This window comes from Aethalodelphis obliquidens, unplaced genomic scaffold, assembly GCF_003676395.1.
Source record: "Aethalodelphis obliquidens isolate GAN/ISIS:26980383/991018 unplaced genomic scaffold, ASM367639v1 scaffold2, whole genome shotgun sequence".
Lineage (NCBI taxonomy): Eukaryota > Metazoa > Chordata > Mammalia > Artiodactyla > Delphinidae > Aethalodelphis > Aethalodelphis obliquidens.
This window is the reverse complement of record NW_020837946.1, coordinates 39949407-39961167: the sequence shown is the minus strand read 5'-3', so window position 1 is coordinate 39961167 and position 11761 is coordinate 39949407. Positions and strand designations below refer to the sequence as shown.

The following is an 11761-nucleotide window of genomic DNA, read 5'->3' as shown; positions in this document are numbered from 1 at the left end:
CTCAGCAATGGTAAAGTATCAAAAATATTATTTTCTTGACTAGGTCCACATCAAGTGCTATCTGCTTTCATGAAGTCTTTCCTGACACCCAATGTACACATCCCTTTTTAAATTATTGACCCAACTGTCTAATCATTACTTCCACCTACAACATTGATGAAATTCTTGCTATGTGCCTAGTGAGTGTTACTTCTCGGAGTCACAAACATGAGTAAAAAGAATACTTAAGCTCAAGCAGTCTAAAGTCTAGTTACTATCTCCTTTCACGCTGTCTTACAGTGTTTCCAATATTTCATTTCACACTTTCATTATTTGTGTTATTCATATTTAGTTGTTAGATCATGCGCTTTCATGAGACCAACCTGAACTTGCGTCCTGGTTCCCAACTTTTTCTTTAGTTCAAGTGCAAAGTTTTTATTATTGTTTTTAATTTTAAAAGTAAAATTCATAACTTCCTTAATCTACTAAGAAAGCATTACAGTAATATATAAACTTTAAAATGATATATAAAAAAGAGAAGGTTATGTATTTTCTCATTTGTGAATATTGATGTAAAAAACGTTAAAAATACTAGTAAATCAGTTCAAATTACAATAATAATTAATTAATTCCTAGGGCATATTACCCCAAGAACATGTGGATTATTGAGTTTTAAGGTATCATCTAATGTACTGCATTACACTAATGAATTAAAGAAACAAAAACAACTTGTAATTTTATTGGTAGATGAAGGAAAATACTTGATAAACAAACGGCTAACATATATTAACGGGGAAGAAGAGGAGAAGGGCGCAGGGGTGGGAGCTGTTGATGAAGCTCACAGCAAAAGTTCTCCCCCCTCCCCCCTTCCCCTCCTCTTAAGGCCCCTAGAAAGGTTGAAGCTGCCACCGCCTGCACTCGGTGACCTCGGCACCCACCAGCAGATAGAGGGAGGAATCAACAGCTTGGAAATTCGGCCAAGTGATCTGGCAGGATGGGCATTTGCCTGACCTATTTTGTAGAAGAACTGGATGGCATATGTGACTGAGGTGGTACTGAGGGTCTCTGAAGCCTATGAAAGGTAGAAACTCAACCATGATTTCTTTTTCAACTCTACAGCATTCCCTTCCTTGAAGTCTTCATTTTTACATTAGTCTCAGGCAGTTATACTTAAGCATGAACATTGACGAAAAACTGGAAGGATTATTTAAATGTGGCAGCATAGCTGAAATGCAGTCTTCCAGGGCAATGGTTGTAATGGGTGGAGTGTCTGGCCAGTCTACCGTGTCTGGAGAGCTGCAGGAGTCAGTGCTTCAAGATTGGAGTATGCCTCACCAGGAGATGCTTGCTGCACATGAAGTGTTAACAAGAAAGTGAAATGAGACAACAGGATATGATATCACATGATGAACTCATGGTCCATGAGGAGACAGTGAAAAATGATGAAGAGCAGATCGAAACACATGAAAGACTTCCTCAAGGTCTACAGTATGCACTTAATGTCCCTATAAGTGTAACGCAGGAAATTACTTTTACTGATGTATCTGAGCAACTGATGAGAGACAAAAAACAAATCAGAGAGCCAGGACTTACAGAAAAAGAAGAAATGGAAACAATGTTCTCCTGCAAAAATCCTTACAATAAATGAAGATGGATCACTTGGTTGGAAACCCCCTAAATCTCATGTTTGTGAGCACTGCAATGCTGCCTTTAGAATCAACTATCACTTACAGAGATATGTCTTCATTCATACAGGTGAAAAACCATTTCAATGTGATGAATGTGGGATGAGATTCATTCAAAAATATTATATGGAAAGGCATGAGAGAACTCATAGTGGAGAAAAACCTTACCAGTGTGAATACTGTTTACAGGTGATGAGACAAACCATGCTTCTGCCACATCAACACAGGACTTTTTGGATCAAGTGACTTCTCAGAAGAAAGCTGAGGCTCAGCCTGTCCACCAAGCTTACCAAATGAGCTCTTTTCCGTGCTCCATATCATGGATCCAGAGCTGGAATGCTCCTCAGTTTAGCACTGCCAATGGACAGGTGAACCTTCGGGGACCAGGGACAAGTGCTGAACTTCCAGAATATTCCTTGGTAAATGTAAATGATAATAGAGCTTGGATGACATCCTTACCTGATGCCACAACTGGCCAGACTTTTGGCTTAAAAAAATGTGTAAATAATACTGGCACTTTAGAACAGATTAATCAAGAGTGGGGTTACTCTGTAAAATGAAGTGCTGTATGGATTTAAGAGCAATGTGTTAAAACAAGGTAAGCTGATATGAATAGCAAGATAATCCAAAAACTGCATTTTGTTTGGTTAGTCAGCATTCTTTGAACTGCCTTACATGTTGTCACCTTTATAGAAGCAATGCATTATTTGTTTTAGATCAGAAACTTGTTATTCCACCTACACCAAACTTAAAAGGAAAAAAAAAAAGACTTTCGCACAATTGTTTCCTAACTGATAACACTGTACATTCTTAGGAGATTAGTAATTGTGTGAAATTTACTCATACTGTTGCTAAGTTTTTCAGCATAGTCATGGCATGTCAGCAGGGAATCTGAGTATACTTTATAGACAGAGTGAACTTAAAAGTTAAAATGTCAAGAGATTATGGCTTCAATAAATTAGTGTGTCTTATGCGGGAAAAAAGGAAACCACCTTTTAAAAAGAATGATATGCCATAGACCCTTGATTTTCATTTTGCATTATATTGACATGTTTTTTTTTTGAGAAAAAAGTAATAAAAATCTGATAGTCTAAGAAAAAAAAACATATATTGAGTACTGTGAAGCAGGTAATGTTCTAACTTTACATTTATTGATTCAATTAATCTCACCACAATCTGGTGTAATAAATACAATTGCTATTCCATCTACAGAAGAGGAAATTGAGGCACAAGAAATTTAGATAACTTGCCCAAAGTCTCATACACATAAGTAGCTGAGTATGGTGTGAACTTAGAGACTTTAGTTCTAGCCAAGAAAAAAAAACTTCTTTAACATGATAAAATGTATCTACCAGAAATCCACAGGATTCATTTTAACGTACTGGAAGAACTTCCTTTGAAGTCAGGAATGAGGAAGGATATATGCAATAATCATTATTTTTTAACATTGTGTTAAGGATTGTAGCCAATGGATTAAAGGAAAAAAATATACATATATTTTGGGAAAAAAGAAACACATTGATTATTTAAAGACAGTATGTTATCTAATTAGAAAATCTTTATGAATCAACTGACAATTTCTAGAATAAGCACACAGAAATAAAATTATTATACAATAATAGTAACCTTACCAAAAGGTCAAAAATATTTACTAAAAATAACTACAAAATTTAGCAGTAATGTATAAATATCCATAAAATGATTTTGTATGTCATTTTTATATGAATATACTGAATACTGTGAATATACTGACTGATATAAAATTACTTGATAAATTCAAGATAGTGCAACTTTGGGCAGAAATTAACTAACTAATTATAACCAGAAATATAAATGTACAAAAATAGCTAAATTTTTTTTTAATAAGAAAAAAATGGGAAGTGGCTATCCATACCTATTATGCATATACAGACATATATATGTCTGAATGTATGTACACACACACACACACACAAGGCTATGGATATAAGGATTATATATAGTTATGGTACAAAAATAAATACATCTGTGGAACATAGAATTCTGAAAAGGACTTCATTTTGGGGTATCTGAAAGATGACAGGTATCTTTTTTAAAAGTCATTTAAATATAGTAAGAATGGAGACGACTTTTAAGTATAACAGAAAAACCAAAAAGTCAAAATAGAACAAAATGATGGATTTGTGTATGGCAGAGACATCTGTATTGCAAAATATACTGTGATCAAAGTTAACTGACAAATGATACACTATAAAGATATTAATAATCTCTTTTATAAAGAATAGTTCACTACTCAACATATAAAGAAAAAAGTGTTTTTTCACACATGCATCTTAACTAAATAAGAAAATGACCATTTCAAAAAAAAAGTAGGCAAAGATTATGAACAATATACAAAGAAAAAATGAAAACATGTGAAAGAATGTTACTATCATTAATAATTAAATAAAATCAAATTAATATAACAACAAAAACATTAACCTATAAAACTACAATGCTTAGAGAGAGCAATCAATACCATGAGAATCTGACAAAAATATTGGTGAGAAAGTAATCTAGCCCAATTGCTTTGTAAGTTAATTTTGCACTATCTATAAATATTTAAGTATGCTGCCTTTTGTTTCAACAATTCCAATGCTAGAGATTTATCTTATGTAAAAGGTAAGCAACCATCATGTTCGTTATAGCATTATTTATAATAGTTCCCCTACCCTAGAAAAGTTGTAAAAAATATGTAAAGATATTTAAAAATTATTGTTTAATTAATGGAATACTCTCCAGTGCAATTATGTAGTTTCACATGTTAGCACAGAATGCACTTTTAAGTCTTAAATAGCAATTCACATAACAGTCTGTAAAGACTGATACTATTTTTGCCAACACAAAGTCTGATTTTCTGCTTACGTATATACGTACACATGTTTGTATGTATTTAATGTTTGTTCATTAAAGTATACACACCAAATATTTATTGTGGTTAGTGCTGGGGAGTGGGATTTGCGGCAATGATGGATAAATACTTTTATTTACCTTTATAACATTTTCCACTGTGAATTATTTTATTTACAATTAGCATGAATCATTTTTTAATGAACAATTCCAATCTGCAAAAATATAAATAAAAAATAAAAAACAGTACAAATGATAAGCTGTTTGAATTTACCATTGAAAAAATCTATGTAAATTGTCCTGATTATCCTCCCATTTAGTAAAACATAAATGAAAAACACTATTCATAGATCAAAAATGTGTCACCCTATTAAATTTTAAAATTGGTGTATTACTATTAGATTATCTTTTTAATTGAAAAATTCTTCTCTACTTCAGGGTGAAATTCCAACATGGCTCTTCTTTTCCCTTCACCTGTTTCCTTTTTCTATATTTATAAAGTTCAAGCAAGGTAGAAATGTTGAAAAGGAAGACTTTAAGACATTTCATTTTCAGATCTGACTATCAATCATCAGAGCAGCAGATTTCATAGGAGCTATAATTCCCTACAGCATTTGGTTCAAGCTAAAGGGCCCTTTCTATTTCTGGTAATATTAAAATGCAGACTACCTGCCTAGTTTAAACCAGACTTACCTATGTGAAGTTATACCTTGACAGCCTGCTTTCAATATTTCCCCCCTCACCATCGGCTAAAAATCAAACTGCCAAGGAGTACTTCTCATTCTACTGACACACAACATGTTGATTTTTCTGCTTCACTACCAAATGAAAATGAAATGATCCACAGGGTTTCCCAGTCCAAACAGCATTCTGTCATTCCTGACACTAGAAATTCTGTCTTCCTGTTGCAAAGTACTGTAGGGATATTCTGTGTGAGCTCTTGAAGCATACGAAATGGTCTGAAATCCTTGTTTTAATATTTGGTTGGCTCAAAAACTCATTTATAAGCTAAGGAACTTTAATTCCATATTTTCAAATTTTAAAGATCTGGGAAAGGAGAAGCGATAGTATTCCAGTTATCCAGTTATCTGTAGTTATTCCATGTAATTTAAGGAAAAATGTTCAAGGCAATAAAAATTCCAGCTGACAATTTACCTTCTTCTCTTACTGAAAGATTAATTGGATCCCTTGGCAAAGGATTGTAAGAGTTTATATTTTTCCATTTCACCTACTCAGAAAATATTTGAATACTACATTTTTATGCTTTGAGATACTTCACCTTTTGAAATCACTTATTTGGTATCCAGTTAAGATATTAGAAAACGTTGTCTTTAAGTAAGAAGAATGAACATACAACTAGAAAATGACTATCATTTATGAAGTCCTTCCGGTATGGCAGACAGCACTTTAATTTCTTTAAAAATGTTATCTGGGGGCTTCCCTGGTGGTGCAGTGGTTGAGAGTCCGCCTGCCGATGCAGGGGACACGGGTTCGTGCCCCGGTCCAGGAAGATCCCACATGCCGTGGAGCGGCTGGGCGGGTGAGCCATGGCTGGTGAGCCTGCGCATCCGGAGCCTGTGCTCCGCAACGGGAGAGGCCACAACAGTGAGAGGCCCGCGTACCGCAAAAAAAGAAAATGTTATCTGAGGCTTTCCCAATTTAAGTCTCAAAACATCTCTCTATGTCTTAGGAGCTTTTCCAAATTTGAGGTACAGAGAGATTCAGTGATGTACCCCGAATCATACATCTTAAGTAGTGAAAGCAGAATGTGAACTCAAGCATTATGAGAGCCCAAAACTCTATTTTTATTTATTTATTATTTTTTTTTTGCGGTACGCGGGTCTCTCACTGTTGTGGCCTCTCCCGTTGCGGAGCACAGTCTCCAGACGCACAGGCTCAGCGGCCATGGCTCACGGGCCCAGCCGCTCCACAGCATGTGGGATCTTCCTGGACCGGGGCACGAACCCGTGTCCCCTACATCGGCAGGCGGACTCTCAACCACTGCGCCAACAGGGAAGCCCGAGCCCAACACTCTTAATGTGAAAGTACACATACAAACGGCTGTCACTGGAATTCTGGAAGGGAAGTCTCTGGTGGGAAGGAACACAAAAAAGCTTCCTCCGAAGTGAAGACACCTGGAGACACCTGCAAAAGTGTGGGATTTCACTGGGGTCCTGAAAGGATCTTCAGATAGCGGTACAGTGGCCCAAGTGACTTCTACCCCAACATAATGTCCCATAAGTATTGGGGTTTATAAGAATAATATGTTGAAGTTATAGCAACAGAGGTTTGAACAAACTCACTATTTACTACATAAGTGAAATATGTAGTAAGATATCAGGACTTCCTTTTATCATCTTTTACATGCTGAATTATCATTACAATAACCAATTGCACAATTCACATTGCTTTCTTTAATTCACTGACAAAATACACCACAAAGAAAAACTGCATGGCAGTTGGTAATTCTACATCTGAAAGACCTGTAATTTTCTTGGATAAAATACTTGGGGAATTCTCATGGTCTGAAGTACAAAAGCTTAGCATTATCCCTTATATTTTTTAACTACTTTAAAATGATCTACCTACAACCAACAGCTGGTTCCCAATGTGCCTGCCCGTTTCAATGAAAACTCTCATCAACAGCCTGCCGTGCCTTGTAAGCCTATTGCTTTTATATTCAAATCTACTGAAAAAAAAAAAAAAAAAAAAAGTCATTTTAAAGCTCATGGCTATAATGGGTATGTTTCGTAAATATTCTGGGAGATTTATGATCATCCTAGCGCCCAATCCTTTCTCTGCTTTCTGTAAGGAATTCCTCTCTTATATCTTTAAATCAGTTAAAGTATCTTATTATCTTCTCTCCTACCATTGTACTCCCATTCTTTCCAATTTCCTGCTTCCACCTCTAACAAATATACGTCCTGCTCTTTTTCTCTTTTTGCTTATTTCCAAAGATGGGCATGAGATGCTAAGGCTGCTGCTGCTGCTGCAAAGACGGGCATGAGATGCTAAGGCTGCTGCTGCTGCCACCAAGAAGCCTGTGTGCGAGCACAGGTCACTATCCACACCTCCCTTCAGGGGAGACTGTGCAGCCCGCCACTGCCAGGGTCCCGTGATACAGGGATAACTTCCCCGGTAGAACACACGGTGCGCCTCAGGCTGGTGCAACGTCACGCCGGCCTCTGCCCCTGCAGGCTCGCCCCGCACTCCGTACCCCTCCCTCACCCCAGGCTGAGTGAGCCAGAGCCCCCGAATCAGCGGTTCCTTTAACCCCATCCTGTCTGGGCGAAGAACAGATGCCCTCAGGAGACCTACACGCAGAGGCTGTGCCAAATCCAAAGCTGGACCCCCGGAACTGTGCGAACAAAGAAGAGAAAGTGAAATCTCTCCCAGCAGCCTCAGGAGCAGAGGATAAAATCTCCACAATCAACGTGATGTACCCTGCATCTGTGGAATGCCAGAATAGACAACGAATCATCCCAAATTGAGGAGGTGGACTTTGGGAGCAAGAGAGATTATTTTTTCCCCTTTTCCTCTTTTTGTGAGTGTGTATATGTATGCTTCTGTGTGAGATTTTGTCTGTATAGCTTTACTTTCACCATTTGTCCTAGGGTTCTGTCCATCCGTTTTCTTTCTTTCTTTTTTTACTTCTAAAAATTTTTTTCTTAATAATTATTTTTTATTTCTTATTTTAATAACTTTATTTTATTTTATTTTATCCTCTTCCTTTCTCTTTCTTTTTTTTCTTTTCTTTCTTTCTATTTTTTCTCCCTTTTATTCTGAGCCGTGTGGAGGACAGTCTCTTGGTGCTCCAGCCAGGTGGCAGGGCTGTGCCTCTGAGGTGGGCGAGCCAAGATCAGGACACTGGTCCAAAAGAGACCTGCAAGCTTCACGTAATATCAAATGGCGAAAATCTCCCAGAGATCTCCATCTCAACACCAAGACTCAGCTCCACTCAACGACCAGCAAGATACAGTGCTAGACACCCTATACCAAACAACTAGCAAGAAAGGAACACAGCCCCATCCATTAGCACAGAGGCTGCATAAAATCATAGTAAGGCCACAAACACCCCAAAACACACCACCAGATGTGGACCTGCCGACCACAAACACAAGATCCAGTCTCATCCACCAGAATACAGGCACTAGTCTCCTCCACCAGGAAACCTACACAACCCACTGAACCAACCTCAGCCACTGGGGACAGACACCAAAACAATGGGAACTACGAACCTGCACCGGCGAAAAGGAGACCCCAAACACAGTAAGATAAGCAAAATGAAAAGACAGAAAAACACACAGCAGATGAAGGAGCAAGATAAAAACCCACCAGACCTAACAAATGAAGAGGAAATAGGCAGTCTACCTGAAAAAGAATTCAGAATAATGAATGTAAAGATGATCCAAAATCTTGGAAATAGAATAGAGAAAATGCAAGAAACAATTAACAAGGACGTAGAAGAATGAAAGAGGAAACAAGCAATGATGAACAACACAATAAATGAAATTAAGAATACTCTAGAAGGGGTCAATAGCAGAATAACTGAGGCAGAAAAATGGATAAGTGACCTGGAAGATAAAAGAGTGGAAATAACTACTGCAGAGCAGAATAAAAAAAAAAGAATGAAAACAACTGGGGACAGTCTAAGAGACCTCTGGGACAACATTAAATGCACCAACATTCAAATTATAGGGGTCCCAGAAGAAGAGAAAAAGAAAGGGACTAAGAAAATATTTGAAGAGATTATAGTTGAAAACTTCCACAATATGGGAAAGGAAATAGTTAATCAAGTCCGGGAAGCACAGAGAGTCCCATACAGGATAAATCCAAGGAGAAACACGCCAAGACACATATTAATCAAACTGTCAAAAATTAAATACAAAGAAAACATATTAAAAGCAGCAAGGGAAAAACAACAAATAACACACAAGGGAATCCCCATAAGGCTAACAGCTGATCTTTCAGCAGAAACTCTGCAAGCTGGAAGGGGGTGGCAGGACATATTTAAAGTCATGAAGGAGAAAAACCTACAACCAAGATTACTCTACCCAGCAAGGATCTCATTCAGATTTGATGGAGAAATTAAAACCTTTACAGACGAGCAAAAGCTGAGAGAGTTCAGCACCACCAAACCAGCTTTACAACAAATGCTAAAGGAACTTCTCTAGGCAAGAAACACAAAAGAAGGAAAAGACCTACAATAAAAAACCCAAAACAATTAAGAAAATGGGAATAGGAACATACATATCGATAATTACCTTAAATGTAAATGGATTAAATGCTCCCACCGAAAGACACAGATTGGCTGAATGGATACAAAAACAAAATAAATAGGCTGTCTACAAAAGACCCACTTCAGACCTAGAGACATATACAGACTGAAAGTAAGGGGATCGAAAAAGATATTCCATGCAAATGGAAATCAGAAGAGAGCTGGAGTAGCAATTCTCATATCAGACAAAATAGACTTTAAAATAAAGACTATTAGAAGAGACAAAGAAGGGCACTACATAATGATCAAGGGATAAATCCAGGAATAAGATATAACAATTGTAAATATTTATACACCCAAGACAGGAGCACCTCAATACATAAGGCAAATACTAACAGCCATAAAACGGGAAATTGACAGTAACACAATCATAGTAGGGGACTTTAACACCCCACTTTCACCAATGGACAGATCATCCAAAATGAAAATAAATAAGGAAACACAAGATTTAAATGATACATTAAACAAGATGGACTTAATGGATATTTATAGGACATTCCATCCAAAAACAACAGAATACACATTTTTCTCAAGTGCTCATGGAACATTCTCCAGGATAGATCATATCTTCGGTCACAAATCTAGCCTTGGTAAATTAAAGAAAACTGAAATCGTATCAAGTATCTTTTCAGACCACAACGCTGTGAGAATAGATATCAATTACCAGAAAAGATCTGTAAAAAATACAAACACATGGAGGCTAAACAATACACTACTTAATAAAGAAGTGATCACTGAAGAAATCAAAGAGGATATCAAAAATACCTAGAAACAAATGACAATGGAGACACGACGACCCAAAACCTATGGGATGCAGCAAAAGCAATTCTAAGAGGGAAGTTTATAGCAATACAATCCTACCTTAAGAAACAGGAAACATCTCAAATAAATAACCTAACCTTGCACCTAAAGCAATTAGAGAAAGAAGAACAACAAAAGAAAAAAAAACCCAAAGTTACCAGAAGGAAAGAAATCATAAAAAACAGATCAGAAATAAATGAAAAAGAAATGAAGGAGCAAAGATCAATAAAACTAAAAGCTGGTTCTTTGAGAAGATAAATAAAATTGATAAACCATTAGCCAGACTCATCAAGAAAAAAAGGCAGAAGACTCATATCAATAGAATTATAAATGAAAAAGGAGAAGTAACAACTGACACTGAAGAAATACAAAGGATCATGAGAGATTATTACAAACAACTCTATGCCAATAAAATGGACAACCTGGAAGAAATGAACAAATTCCTAGAAATGCACAAATTGCCTAGAATGAACCAGGAAGAAATAGAAAATATGAACAGACCAATCACAAGCACTGAAATTGAAACTGTGATTAAAAATCTTCCAACAAACAAAAGCCCAGGACCAGATGCCTTCACAGGTGAATTCTATCAACCATTTAGAGAACAGCTAACACCTATCCTTCTCAAACTCTTGCAAAATATAGCAGAGGGAGGAACACTCCCAAACTCATTCTACGAGGCCACCATCACCCTAATACCTAAACCAGACAAAGATGTCACAAAGAAAGAAAACTACAGGCCAATATCACTGATGAACATAGATGCAAAAATCCTCAACAAAATACTAGCAAACAGAATCCAACAGCACATTAAAAGGATCATACACCATGATCAAGTGGGGTTTATTCCAGGAATGCAAGGATTCTTCAATATACGCAAATCAGTCAACGTGATACACCATATTAACAAATTGAAGGAGAAAAAACATATGATCATCTCAATAGATGCAGAGAAAGCTTTCGACAAAATTCAACACCATTTATGATAAAAACCCTGCAGAAAGCAGTCATAGAGGGAACTCTCCTCAACATAATAAATGCCATATATGACAAACCCACAGCCAACATCGTCCTCAAAGTGAAAAACTGAGGGCATTTCCACTAAGATCAGGAACAAGACAAGGTTGCCCACTCTCACCACTCTTCTTCA

The 11761-nt window shown here is 36.9% G+C and overlaps 1 pseudogene; it reads left to right on the top strand.

Annotated features, from left to right (window-relative positions):
- The first annotated feature begins 911 nt into the window (after positions 1-911).
- Positions 912-2224, top strand: LOC113625396 (zinc finger protein 148 pseudogene; annotated as a pseudogene).
- The last annotated feature ends 9537 nt before the right edge of the window (positions 2225-11761 follow it).